The sequence below is a fragment of the Pogonomyrmex barbatus genome, unplaced genomic scaffold (assembly GCF_055798465.1).
Source record: "Pogonomyrmex barbatus isolate J1 unplaced genomic scaffold, ASM5579846v1 scaffold1, whole genome shotgun sequence".
Lineage (NCBI taxonomy): Eukaryota > Metazoa > Arthropoda > Insecta > Hymenoptera > Formicidae > Pogonomyrmex > Pogonomyrmex barbatus.
In genome coordinates this window covers 11,259,037-11,272,922 of record NW_028297098.1, presented here as the reverse complement: position 1 = coordinate 11,272,922, position 13,886 = coordinate 11,259,037, and the positions used below count along the sequence as shown (strand labels likewise).

The 13,886-nt window shown below is 38.5% G+C and overlaps 1 protein-coding gene and 1 long non-coding RNA gene across 2 annotated transcripts in view; one reads left to right on the top strand and one right to left on the bottom strand.

Annotated features, from left to right (window-relative positions):
- Nucleotides 1-13,886, bottom strand: part of LOC105426408 (multicopper oxidase 3-like) — a 202,114-nt gene that overhangs the window by 29,806 nt on the left and 158,422 nt on the right. The gene's annotated exons all lie outside the window — the stretch shown is intronic.
- LOC148938128 (uncharacterized) lies at nt 8,328-10,153 on the top strand. The gene is made up of 2 exons (XR_016138566.1): nt 8,328-9,650; nt 9,758-10,153. It is a non-coding gene; the product is annotated as an uncharacterized LOC148938128 (long non-coding RNA).

Genomic DNA, 13,886 nt, shown 5'->3' with positions numbered 1-13,886 from the left:
AATCTGTTAACTGTTCGCGTAATCACGATTTATTTAATTTCATAATAGAAAATAATTGTTCACATGAATATGTAGAACATACTCATTATTTTTGCAGCACGAGCATGTAGTCGGAGAAAACGTTCTTGAGATATATATAAATAAAATTGTATGATGTCAGTCATTGTATAAAAACGATTTTTAAGAGTATCACATTTTAAATCTATTAATTCTAATTATATATCTGCGGGAACAATATTAATATCAACAGTAAAAGGTGTCATAAAAATAAGTAAGTCTTCTTCTAAAATATGCATTTCCCTAAATCGACAATCGATTTCATTATGTAATAATTGAAGTGAATTTATATATTTTTCATATTGCTTATCTTGACTGTGCATGGCAACAGATAATAAATTTGAAAAATGCAATAACTGTCGAGATTAAAATTGATTGATTCATAAATTAAGTTTCATTTTACAAGACCTAATTTGATCAAACATATGAATAATTAATTTATCTTTGCCTTGTAAAGAGTAATTTAATGTATTTAAATGATTAGTGATATCCGCAAGAAAGGTGAGATTGGCAATCCAGGAAGGCTGTGATTGTTCAGGCATAGACTTATCTTTCATTTCTAAAAATATAATTATTTCTTTACGTAAATAAAAGAAACGTTGAAGAGTTTTATGTCGACTAAGCCAAAATAGGTGTTTCGAAAAATAGGAGATATCAGTATAATCAGATTCTAAAGAAGATAAAAATTCGTGAAATTGATGATGATTCAATCCAATAGTTCTAATAAAATTTACAATTTTTATTACAATTTTCATTACTTCGTCATACTTTAAAGATTTTGCACATAATGCCTCTTAATAGATGATACAATGGATTGAATGTATTTGTTGTTTTGATTGTGCTAGTTTAGACATCCTACGAAGCCCATATTGTGTCCAATCGTTGCTGTAGCACCATCAATAGCAACTGAAGTTAATTTATCCCAAGATAGATTTATGTTTTCTATTGCTTCTTCAACGCTAAACAATATATTTTCTCGTTAAGTCGTAGTACCTTTCAGAAGTATTATATTTAAAAGTTCCTCAGTAATAGAGAGATTGTCTATCCATACCACGAATAAAAATTGCTAATTGTGCAGTATCAATGATATCAGTACTCTCGAGAGCTAATGAAAAAGCAATAAAATTGTTTGCTTTTAGTACCAATTGTCGCTCGAGATCTTCAGCTAATTTTTCAATGTGACGTACTACAGTTCGAGAAGAGAGATCTAATTGATTTACATTTATTAATATCATTAAGATATATTGTTTCTGCGGCAATTTCTAAACATTGTTTGACAAATAGACTAATGCTAAATGGACATGTTTCACGTGCAATAAGATGAGCAATTTTGTACTGACAACTGATATACAATGCAGACTTACTTAATTTCGATTCTTCTTCTTGTATTAGAATAATATCTTTATTAAATGTAATGTACCTGATAAAAAATTTCTTATGTAAAAACATGTATATATATATATATATATATACATACATACATATAATATATATACATACGTAAATGTACATAAAGTACATAACGTACATAAATATATTTTTTACAGAAAATTAAGTTTGAATTAAGTCAGAAAATTAAGTTTGAAATAAGGAATAAAATATATAAATATAAGGAATAAGGAATAAAAAAAATTGCCCATATGTAATCATTTATATTCTTTCAATCATAAATATATATGATTATATATGGGCGATGTTTTCTCATTTCTTCAAATTTCATTCGTTGGAAAAAAACAATGCAAAATTATTCATTCTTTTAATTATTTTTTATGTAAACTATTGAGAAAACAGGCTTTACGCGGCAAAGCTAAATCTTAGTGTTTATATATGATACTAAATTATAATATTTAAATTTCGATTAAACATCGATATACTTCTTCTGCTAAATTGCGGACACTCGCGAAACACCCCCTAGTTAATAGAATCCTCGATATTTCCTCGATATTCTCGATATCTTCTTCACATGAAATGTGTACAACGAAAAATATTATCTCATACTAGGAATCGAACCTGGCACTCTCACTTTCCGGGCAAGCGACAAACTTTTTATGTCTTCTGATTATTATTATTATTTTTTTTATCAAACAAAAATTTTACAAAGGAAGGAAACTAATATGAACATATATGGACATATCTCGTGTATAATTATATATATATATACACGAGGGTAGTCTAAAAAGTTTTGAGCCTTAACATGAAGATGACGTTATTCGTCAAAACCATTCTAGTACTACAATAGTATATGCTTTGAAAGACTTTTGTGAAAATTTCAGCCATTTTGGATGCTCAGTTGTTGTTTGACAGTCGTTTGTGTCAGTCGATATCAATGTTTTTGTAAAAATGGAAAAAATTGAATATCGTGCCGTGATTAAATTCTTACATTTGAAAGGCAATACGCCTGCGCAAATTAAAATCGAGACGCTATTGGACGCTATTTATGGGGACTCTGCCCCATCATTTGCCACCGTAAAAAGATGAGCAGCTGAATTTAAACGTGGTCGTACCAGCTTGGCTGATAATGAGCGTTCGGGACGGCCAAAAACTGCGACCACCGCTGATAACATCGAAAATGTTCACCAAATGATACTGAACGACCGTCGAATCAAGGTTAGAGAGCAGAGGCTATGGGCATATCGAAAGAACGCGTTTGTCATATATTGACTGAAGAATTGGATATACGCAAGCTATCCGCGCGCTTGCTCACTTTGGACCAAAAACGAATTCGAATGAACATTTTCAAGGTCCTGTTGGAGCGGTTCAAGCGAAACGAGTCAAATTTTTTGCGTCGATTCATAACTGTAGATGAAACTTGGATCCACCACTACACTCCAGAGACAAAAGAACAGTCAAAACAGTGAAAAGGGTGAACCTGGTCCGAAGACGGTTCCATCAGCTGGGAAGGTAATGGCAACTGTTTTTAGGGATAGTCACGGAATTGTGTGTATCGAAAATCTATCTTGAAAAAGGTAAAACAATAACGGGAGCGTATTACGCATCATTATTTGATAAGCTGAAGGCAGAAATTACAAAAAAATGGCCGCATTTGAAGAAGAAGAAGGTACTGTTCCATCAAGACAACGCATCTGTTCACACTTCGGCGGTCGCCATGGCCAAAATTCACGAATTGCACTTCAAATTGGTTGACCACCCACCATATTTACCACATCTGGCCCCCAGCGACTTTTTCCTGTTTCCTAAGCTTAAAGTTTCGCTTGGAGGACAGAGATTTTCATCGAACGAGGAGATCATCGCATATGTAAACGCTTATTTTGCGGAGCAAGACGCCAACTACTATTTGGAAGGGTTAAAGAGGTTAGAGTATCGATAGGAAAAGTGTATCGACTTAAAAGGAGATTATGTTGAAAAATAAAACTATATTTGATCGAAAAAATACTTGTTTCTGTTAGGCTCAAAACTTTTCAGACTACCCTCGTATTTATACATGTTTATATGTCCTTATACGAAAAATTTTTTACCGGGTAATATTAAATATAATGAATTAAATTAAAACTAACTACAGTAAAAAACGCATATTTCATATATTATAATAGTATATATATTATGAAAATTACTTTATTGTTGGAAACAGCTGATTTTAAATCGTGCAAAAGTTGAATTCGCTCCGATCTTTCTATCTTGTCATAAGTGGCTCCATGTTTTGTGTTATAATGTCTTCCGACATTATATTTCTTTGAATTCATAATGGTTCCACAGATTAAACATTGCGCTTGATTATCATGCTTTATGAACCGTTCATTATGAACTTCTCTTCCCATGAAGAACTGTCCGAACTTGAATTTAAGATTCTTTTCCTTTGATTACCCATTACAAACGTTAAATTATAAGATCGCAAATGTGTCTGACTATTCTAGATAAGAGACAATTTGATTATACTCTTGCTTAGTTATTGTTTTTCTTTTATTTTGAGCGTTTAGCAGATTAATGTTCAACAGATGTTTATTTTGAAATTGTTGGAAGTTTTCTTCGCGGAAAAAGGACTATTCTTTTGGATTTAAAAATATAATTTTAAAGCGCTAAGTTCTGTTAAATGTAATATATGTATTCATAATTTTATGATTGTATTGTAAGTTTATATTTTAATACATTGTTATTGTTTATATTATTATTTTATTTCTTTGTTATATTTAAATTTTCGTTAAATATATTTAAATGTATTAATTACACAATTTTTAATTTAGCACAAATTTTGACAACTTACAATATTTAAAAATAGAGATAAGCATTTTAATTAAAATTTTTCCTATAATGAATTCTTATTATTATTATTATTATTAGAACAATCAAAACATGCTAGGGCATATTTCTTTATTTGACTAATAAAATAATTAACTAGATGTAAGTTAAATTCATAAGAACTTATGCATTTTAAATCCTATATATATTACAATATATTTTTGCATATTTCATCTTTAAACGGTTTAGCTAAGCTGTTGTAAAAAAATTTTATCATGTTACAAAGATTCAAGTACTAATAGTTTACTACACTATCGTTCATATATACACGCAACGCTATTTTTGTAAGTGTACGGAACTTTACCCCAAAGTACTAAAAATATTAGATACGCTCCTGAGATGTGCATACAGGCGGGCATTCGCGGGCGCTTGCGGGCGCCTGTGCCCAATTTTAGCGTTTTGCCGAAAACGCCCCTGTTATAAATCATCTTCACTACGACGTTTTCAATCAGCATAAATTTTTAATTAACAGAGTGGAAGTTAGAATGAGGCTCGTGCGTTTGAAAGATTCATTTTACCTTATGGAGTCTAATTCGACATCAATAATATTAGTCTAATTCGACATCAATAATACATTTTAGATGCCAGCCTACTCGTAAGAAGAGCAAAAATAAGCCCTGGTGTATTACTTGCGCATGTGAGAATGCTTGATAAAACTACCGCCAAGTATTCTCTTACAAGGGTCGAAATTAAAACGTTCACGATACACTCCAGTCTCGTGAGAGAATTGATAAATAATGCAATACTCGAACAATTTCCGAAACGAATATTAATCGGTTTTGTCGATAATAAAGCGTTTAACGGCGATAAAAAATTAAACCCGTTTAATTTCAAAAATTATAAAATAAGTTTCCCTCGCTGTACGCTGACGGAATACAAATTCCCAGTAGACCGTTACAAGCGAAATTCTCGAAAGATGACCTGTTCTATATCGAGGCATATCACACTTTCTTCTCAGGAATCGGAATATGTTTTTTGAACGAGAGAAATTCTATTTAATTCTATATAAGTAGAGACAATTATCCCCAAGGCTATTGCCTTTTCGCTTTCGATCTTATTCCCGATCTGTCTAACGTCGGACATTGGAATCTTATTAAACACGGGAGCTTGAGACTAAAAGTGAGATTCGAAAAGGCCCTTGGTGCGTAAATTGTATCGTGTATACCGAGTTCGATAATAATGTTCTAGAAATCGATTCTTCTCGACAAGTCATCATTGACTTTTTCGGTTAAACTTTTCGTAAATTATTTCCCCACCTCTACATGAAACATTTTGATTCCGTTAAAAGATACCACGCAAAACAGAATTCAATTTTTCTCGAGACACGAATGTCGTCACATCGAAGCTATGGATATACACAGCACAAAATATCTCGTCAATATTTTCAGAATATTACATTTGAAATCTGAAATATTCTGAAGAGAAAAAAGAAGAATCTCAGACCTATTGTGCAAATATCTCCGCAACGTCTAATGTCACCAGCATGTAATATTGTACAGACATTCTAAAATATTGTTAAGATAATCCTGAATATGTTGCAGGAATATTCTGAAATATTATTGAGATAATTCTGAAGGCATTGTAGCGGTGACTTTTGTGTGGAATACTCCACACATCAGAATTTTTTATGGGGGCTCGAGCTATGCTTGATGCAATCTCTCCTGCCGTGCACCAGGAGGATTATTTGTATATTTGCCAGTGGTGTTGGAGAGTGTCACCGCTGCAATCCGACCTGTATCCATCGAGAGACTAGGATCATCATCTTTCTGGAGTATCGGTCGTAGAGATTCGAGAGAATATACATGTATATATGTATATTGTGATATATGTATATATGTGTACCATTGTATTGTTGACGTGTTATTCTAACATGTTATTTGCGATAAATATCATCACATGCCTCGGTAGTCGAAAGGATAAAATGCCTGGCCGGGAAGTAAAAGATCCAGGTTCGATTTCTGACTGAGGTGGTATTTTTTCGCAAAATAATTATGAGTTTTCACGACTGGTTCGTAGTCGGGCCCCACCGTGACGCACGCCTTCCTTTCTTATTTGGGACGGACCGAAATTTTACGTGTATGTGGTTCGTACATCGGACAGTCGTAGATTCAAAACATGCAAAATAAAAAAAATTAAATTAAATTCTGAAAATTCGCGGCTACTTAATTTTAATAGTATTTATAATTTATTGTTAAATAGAGAAAAAGAGGAGAATATCGATGAGGAAAGAGCGTCGATAAATCTTTATTTTAGAATTTCACGAAGTGATAACGCGGGACGAGGTAAAAACATGTTCGTTAAGCCGCAGATTATCGATAACCTCGTTTCTCTCTCGTATTTCTCTCTCGTACGGTTTAATATAGATAGTATTTTATTTTATATTTAAGTTGAGTCATAGATTTTCCCTTCCTCCTGTAATTGTAAATAAGAAAGCAACAGAAGCAAATAAATAATATGTTTAGAAAATTAAAATAATTATTTCTTATTTTAGTTATTAAGCTTAAGAGAAAGATATAACTATTTGATGTATCAAATGTTACGTCCGTGTTCTGGACGAAAGATAATATCTCTCGTCAGGAAGAGGAGAACTCGGGTGGACGCACGGAACCTCTCCTGTTCTCGGAACGACGTCGTGATGCCGATCCGTGAATCGAACGCGCGTTAAGGGGGCAGGGATCGGGTCAGCGTCGGCGACGTTATTACCCTTGCCTGCGCCCGCGCTATCGGTGGTCCGTTTTAGGTCAGAGAACTGAATCTCTTTGACCAGGGATGGACCTAGTGCGATCCTCAGGGAGCCGGGAACGGCGCGGGGTCAAGTTTAGGAGAGAGAAAAAAATTTAAGACCGAATTTTGATTAACTAATTTAATAATAAATAATAAAAATGAATTACAGTGTTCTGTTCGTGTACATTAAAAAGAGTTGAGGTATTCGTTACAAAGAAAAGTCTACATAAAAAATATAAAAAAAATAACCGCGGGCAAAGGAAAAACTGGACTTATATACCCAATTGTTCTAATTGGGGCAAAAAGTTAGTGATCGCGAGCATGTCTATGGGATCGGGTTGCAGATGTGGAGGGGGATTAGGGTGCGCGGTGCGGAAAGCCTTGATTGGGACGAGGTAGGGAAGAGGATCACGGGAAATATACATAGGGACGGTATCGGTTATTTTGTGTTTGGAGATTTGGTCCCAAAATTGCTTGTCGGGGTTTAAATTTTCTTTGGATGAAGAAGGTGCCAGGAGGTGGATGGGTGGGAGAGCGAGGAAATTGACAGACGAGGTTAAAAAACTTCTCCACGTCGAAGTTTTCTGGAGTACACTGGTTCTCGAATTCGGCCGCGGAGCGGAGGGCGGAGGCGTACTGATGCAGCGAGATGTTGGCTAGTCCCGGCTCTACTTGTATTAATCGCTCCGCGAGTTCTTCGGCGTGGCAGGTTTCGCGACGAATCCGCTTATTCGATTTTTCTCGACGGTGACGCAATGCCCGTTTCGTTCGTCCGTTCCGGATGGCATTTGTTTGGTTCACTATATAAAAGAGAGTCAGATAAAAGAGAAATTTAGGAATCGAGATAAGGCAGCTTCACCGAATCAATCGGCGGCTTGCCAGGTTGGAATGTTGTGGAATCGGGGGAGGCAGTTTCACCGAGTTAATCGGCGGCTTGCCAGGTTGGAATGTTGTAGAATCGGGGGAGGCAGCTTCACCGAGTTAATCGGCGAGTAGGAATATAAGGCGGGTTCTAACCCAGAAGCGTTGAGGGGGGTGCGGGTGTGCGCGGGGAACTGTGCGCAACCGAGGAGCTCCGGGGAGGGGGGAGGGGGGACGGCGCGTGTTGGGCGACCCAGTGCCATTGAATGTAAACAGCGTCGACGATTGATGCCTTCAGAGCACCGTGATAAATAATTACCAAAAGATAAATAACGAAGATGATATAAAAAATTGGACGCGTGGACATGACGTCAGAGGGGGGAGGGGGGGGTCGCCGCCGCGCCCGCCGCGCCCGCCGCCACCGCCGCCGAGTAAAAAATAAAAAAAAAGAAAAAAATTAAAAAAAAGACTCACCAGGTTGAGGTAGAAAGTCACTTAAAAAAAAAAAGTACAAAAGTCAGTACGAAAGTCACTTAAAAAGTACAAAAAAGAAATGTCCAAGAAAAAAAATATCGTACAAAATACACACAAAAAAAATGTTTAACAAATCCAAGAAAAAAAAAGCACTCGGTCACTGTAACAAAATACACACAAAAAAGAAAAATGTTAATAATCCATGAAATAATTTTACTCCCTCCGGATTATTCGCAGGAGGGAGACTTCATTCACATATCGCGAGATTAACCCGCGGGGGGGACTTCTAAATAATTATTCTCCTCTTCTTCCTTCTCTTCCTCCTCTTCCTCCTCTTCCTCCTCTTCCTCCTCTTCCTCCTCTTCCTCCTCTTCCTCCTCTTCCTCCTCTTCCTCCTCTTCTTGTGCCAAAGCCAATGCACGAATATGTTCGTACAAAGGTATTAGACATGGCAATTGCGTGGCACCAATGAGAGGGTTATTATCAATATAATAACGTATATAATACGTTGTTCCTCCACAAATACTACAAAGTTACCACGGTGCTCTACTCCGTTGAATCTTGCGCGGAGAATGACGCGTGGTAATTCCATTGCGTTGCACTCAAAGTTCTTCACGCAAAAAGCAATTTTTTTTTTCACGCACCAGTGCTTCTTTGCGCACAAAAATTATTATGGAGGCCACGTTTCAATGCCTCCACAAGACTCATTGCATGAGACTGAACGCGGCGTGTCAAGAGAAGCCGATACTCCGGCTGCTATAAACAAATCGGGGAGACCTATGATGGCTTTTTTTCGTAGAAATCGACGTACGTGTCGCGGCGAGTCAAGAGAAGCACCGATACTCCGACTGCTATAAACAAATCGGGGAGACTTATGATGATGATGATGTTCCGATTTAAACAAAGAAATTGTGGATGATATATAATGGGTCATGGGGTGTGCAGGATCACAGTAGATGGAAGTGTAATGTGAGAGAGAGAGAAAAGCGTGCATACAAAAAACGCAAAAGTATCGCGTAGTGTCTAACGAGAAGAAATGGCAAGTGAAAAGACATCACAAGAATTCGATTATTTGGCGTATATTAGAGATTTGTTAAAAATTACTTATCCAACTGAAGCAGTAAGTATATTTATTCACATGTATCTTTCTAATGTTTAAAAATATTATTAAACTCAATATTTTTGTAATTTGACAGACATTATATCTCGATGGTATCTCAGTCGTGGAAACTGTGCAAGTACGGAATCTTATAAAAATTCAAATACGCCACCCGAATGGAGTACGTAACTTTTTCTCCTTTTTTTCTTTTTCTCTCTTTTGTCTTTTTTCCTTTATTTGATATGTAATGAATTGTGTGAAATTGAGATTTTTTATTATTTTTTGCAGTACTTATGCATATATGATATCAAGATTAATGGCTTTATGAATATTAATCATCGGCGATGGATACGGTATCAGCGTCGTCAACACAAGGAGTATTTATACTTTCTATGGGAAGAAATTACTCGCGAGGACGTATTTGATCTGCAGAGACTCTTTGGTTTACGTCCATATGAAGAGGATGAAGAAGTGTGGTGAACAGTGTCTACAGGATATTCTCATTATTTTATAATAATTACATAATTGAATAATTACATAAGTAATAAAGATCCACAAATATATATATATACAATACAATACAATATATATACAATAAATATTATAGTATAAACAATAAATAAAAGTGTATGAGTTATTCTTTTGCATTAAATAAATATTAAAAAAATTTTTCACTTTTTTAAATCGTGATTCAATTTTTTCTTTGTCATGTCCATGCCCGACACCCTGACCTACATTCCTGCTCGACGCGCGCGAGTCATCCCGGCAAAATAAACTTCTCGGCGTTATATGATAAGAAGCGGTACGTCGATCGTTAGAATTATCAACGCATGGAAAAGAAATAAAAAACGTAATTCGTATATCATATTTATTTTATTCATGGTTATCTGACCACCAATTAAATAATTTGAATACATTTTGTAATGCGCAATTAGTATAGTGATATCCGCATCGCATAGTATTATCAGCGTCCAGATTGTTTAGAGAATCTACGTTTTCGTAATCAGCATCCAGAGTCTCGATGTACACGCGCTCATCGTCCAGAAGCAAATTCCACAGCCATTGTCGTTTTTCGTGTCCCTTGACATATACGACAGCATCGCTGTCATCGTCGTCATCGTCGTCGTCGTCGGCGTCGTCGTCTTCTTCCGTTCCATGCACAGCCTTTGTAATCAAACTCTTAGCTTTGCTGTATGGAATCGTTCCGTCGTCCCATCGTAGTCTATGGTGATGACGTATCACCCAACGTGCGCGAGACTTGTCGGCACTTGCGAGGAAATGCCATGGTATAGGGCTTGCGAAAATATAGTGAGAGAGAACGGTCCGTTTTCTGAGAGCGGCAAACTCCTTTAGAACAAACTGTCCTCCAACGAGAAAACTTTGCAGGTCTACGAACGTTGGCACGACCATGACGAGCAATTTTTCGAGACTGCGGTCGATTTCGATGTATCGTAGATTTTATTGTCTCTCTCTCTCATGTGCCAGCGATGCTCTTAGGTGATCTTGCGTACAACATTGGTCAACGGATTGTAGTGAACCACGCGATCGTGTATAATGAGGCAGTACGCGGTGGTATTCATCGGTACGTTCTCCTTAGTCTCAAATTCCAATCTCACGTCCACGGTTGCGCTCTTGACCGATTCGTTTTGTCGAGAACAATCGATGATTACGAATGGACCGTTATGTAGAAAAGACGTGACGGTGAGACTCGGCTCGAGATACTCGTATCCGTAGTAACCCTTGCAGAAACGCGCGTACGTTTCATACAACACGGACCATCTGTTTTTGTCGAAATCAAGATGCATATCGTCGTACGGATAACATTCCGAGTTCAGATAGAGTTTCACGTTGGTTAAGTTGCAGTCGTCGAATCGGCTCGTGTCCTCAGCCATGACATTTTTGCGACCTGTTTGCAGAGCAAAGATGACGTATCGCGGTTTCTCGAGCTGAGTAGCGGTTTTGATGGCCCACGAATGCTTGGTTGTACGCTGTAACAGCGGAAACTCGTACAGATCCCACGAGCGAAAAGCCATGCTCAAGTATCGTCCGTTCTCCAAAGTGCGCAGCATCGATAGTTTTTTTATCTCGCTCAATAACACGTGCGGCATTCGCCATTGTATCTTGAATAAGTCGATCACGGGATCCAACGCCGAATTTCCCATCAGGCAATTGTTGTCGTTACGAGATCGTATCAAGATCAATTCGTGACGAGCGTTGATTATCACGCGTCTGTAATCCTCGCAAAATCCCAACAGTGCGTAGAGAGGTACGCAAAAGTTAAAATATCCATCCGCGCTGGTATGCGCATCCCAACCGGCATTCCTCAGAATCACGCTTCTGTCGGATGATGTCGTTACGTAATGTTTGAGCGTGCTGGTTACGCCCACGTTTCTGTTACGATCAATCTCCACACCATCAAGCTCGTATCGAATCTCATCGAACAGGAACGCGACCAAATTATTTCCCAGCACCACATCAGATCCCTCGACAACTCTGTTCTTCGTTAGTTTTCCCTCGATATATAGAAAGCTTTCGTACGGCAATGTGTACAGATCCTGTTGCTGTATAGGTATTCTTATCTCATCGCTGTACCCGAACGTCGTATTGGCAAACGGGTTGTACGCATGAGTCTCAATCTTGACGATGCGATCGTCGAAGATTGGCTCGTCTTCGATGTTTAGGATATCAGTCATTTCACAAGTTGCGCACCGCGAATCCTAAAGCTTGTAAAAATTTAACATTCGACGCGTTAAGTTTCTTCCTCTTCTTGACGCAGCCGGATGAGCGAATATTGTCGATCGATGTTTTCTTTGTAAAAGATGCGTTATCTCTCTGCGTATGCTTCGCTTCGTTCAACACGAGCATCTCAAAATGTCACGCTCGCGTTATCGCTGTCGCCGTCGTACATGCAATCTGACGGTGATCTCTTCTCCTCTGAAATCGAGCAATCGTCCGTTCTGGTCAACAATGCGTATCGTTAGCTCCGTAATACTCCGTACGGTGACTGGCAGATAAATGATCTGCATCGGCCTTTCCGATATCTTATATCCTGGCGGCACGCTCGGTGAAAATTCATGTATCGTGTGCACACTTTTATCGTTGCTGTATGCGCCCGCGGTCACGTTGCACTCTACACGGATAATGTTTACGTTCATTATGTTGATCGACACGTCCGATTCGTGCCACCTTCGCGGTTGCAGTATACGCCTCGAGAAACCCAGCAGCGATCCAATGTTACGAGGCTTGTTAAAGTTTATTCTGTAGGCGCATTTAATCTCACACCTCATCGTGTTGTAATTTGCGCGGAGCACTATCGGGTATTCTCCAATCTCGTCATCGCCGCGCGCGGTGTCACCAGCGTTACCCTCGGGCGCGTCGCGTCGCGGACGTTTCCGTAAAATCTCACGTTTCAAAAATTCATTTATGGCATGCAGTTCATACGACCCCTCGGGGGAATCGTAATTTCTGCATCGTCTTTGCCAAAATAAAATGTATTGTTCGAAGCGTTTACATTCGGTATCGTGTGATAAGTCTCCAAAATTGTTAGACCAAGCTCGTAATCATCGTCGCTCAAATCTATGGCTGGAGAGTAATTTGTCGCGAGAACGCTGCTCTTCCCGCTCAGCGTAAGCGTCAGCGACATGATGGAAAAAGCGTTCGACGAATACTGAGACGCCGCGACATTTTGTCGGACTTTATAAATTCACGCGCGTCGACCGTTTTGGAGAAGAAACCACAAGCACAGCTGTCCGCAGACGCTCTGATCGTACGTCTGATAGGACGTTCGATTGTACTCTATCGTAGCATCGTCTCCGAAATATCGTATGAGTTCCTTGGGCGGTCGAAGATTACCAAAACTGTCAAAGTACACGCGATTGTTTCTCTTTACGTATGCTACCCAATGAGTACCGGGGCCCGTCGTGTCGTCCAGATTTACGATACCATTTTCATTTCGACGCGCGCCGCTAATCGGTAATGCGTCACACATGAAAACACCTCTAAAGTACGGTACGCGCATACGCTTCGCCAGCTGGTCCAATTGTACATTGGTGGTTACACCCGTAGGTATTTTTATCGTCTCTTTGGCGTTTTTTTTTCTTTTTTTCTTTTTTTCGCTGTTACGCCTCGTCCGCCTTTGTACGGGGCGAGATACAGTCCTCGTCCGTACTTGTACGGAGCGAGATACAGTCCCTGTCCGCGCGTTTCCATCGCGCGACGTTGCAGTTCCTCGAGTGGACGTTGCGCGACTTTCCTGTCGTCTATCGCTTTCGCCACGCTGGCCGCTCCGCCGATTAAGGACCCGAGAGCGCCCAAAATTGGCAAAATCGGTAACACACCACCTCGTTTCGCCGTTGGAAGTATTCGTTTCTCTTTTTTGCCGGTTTTTTTCTTCGCCTTCATACCCATGCCGATCTTG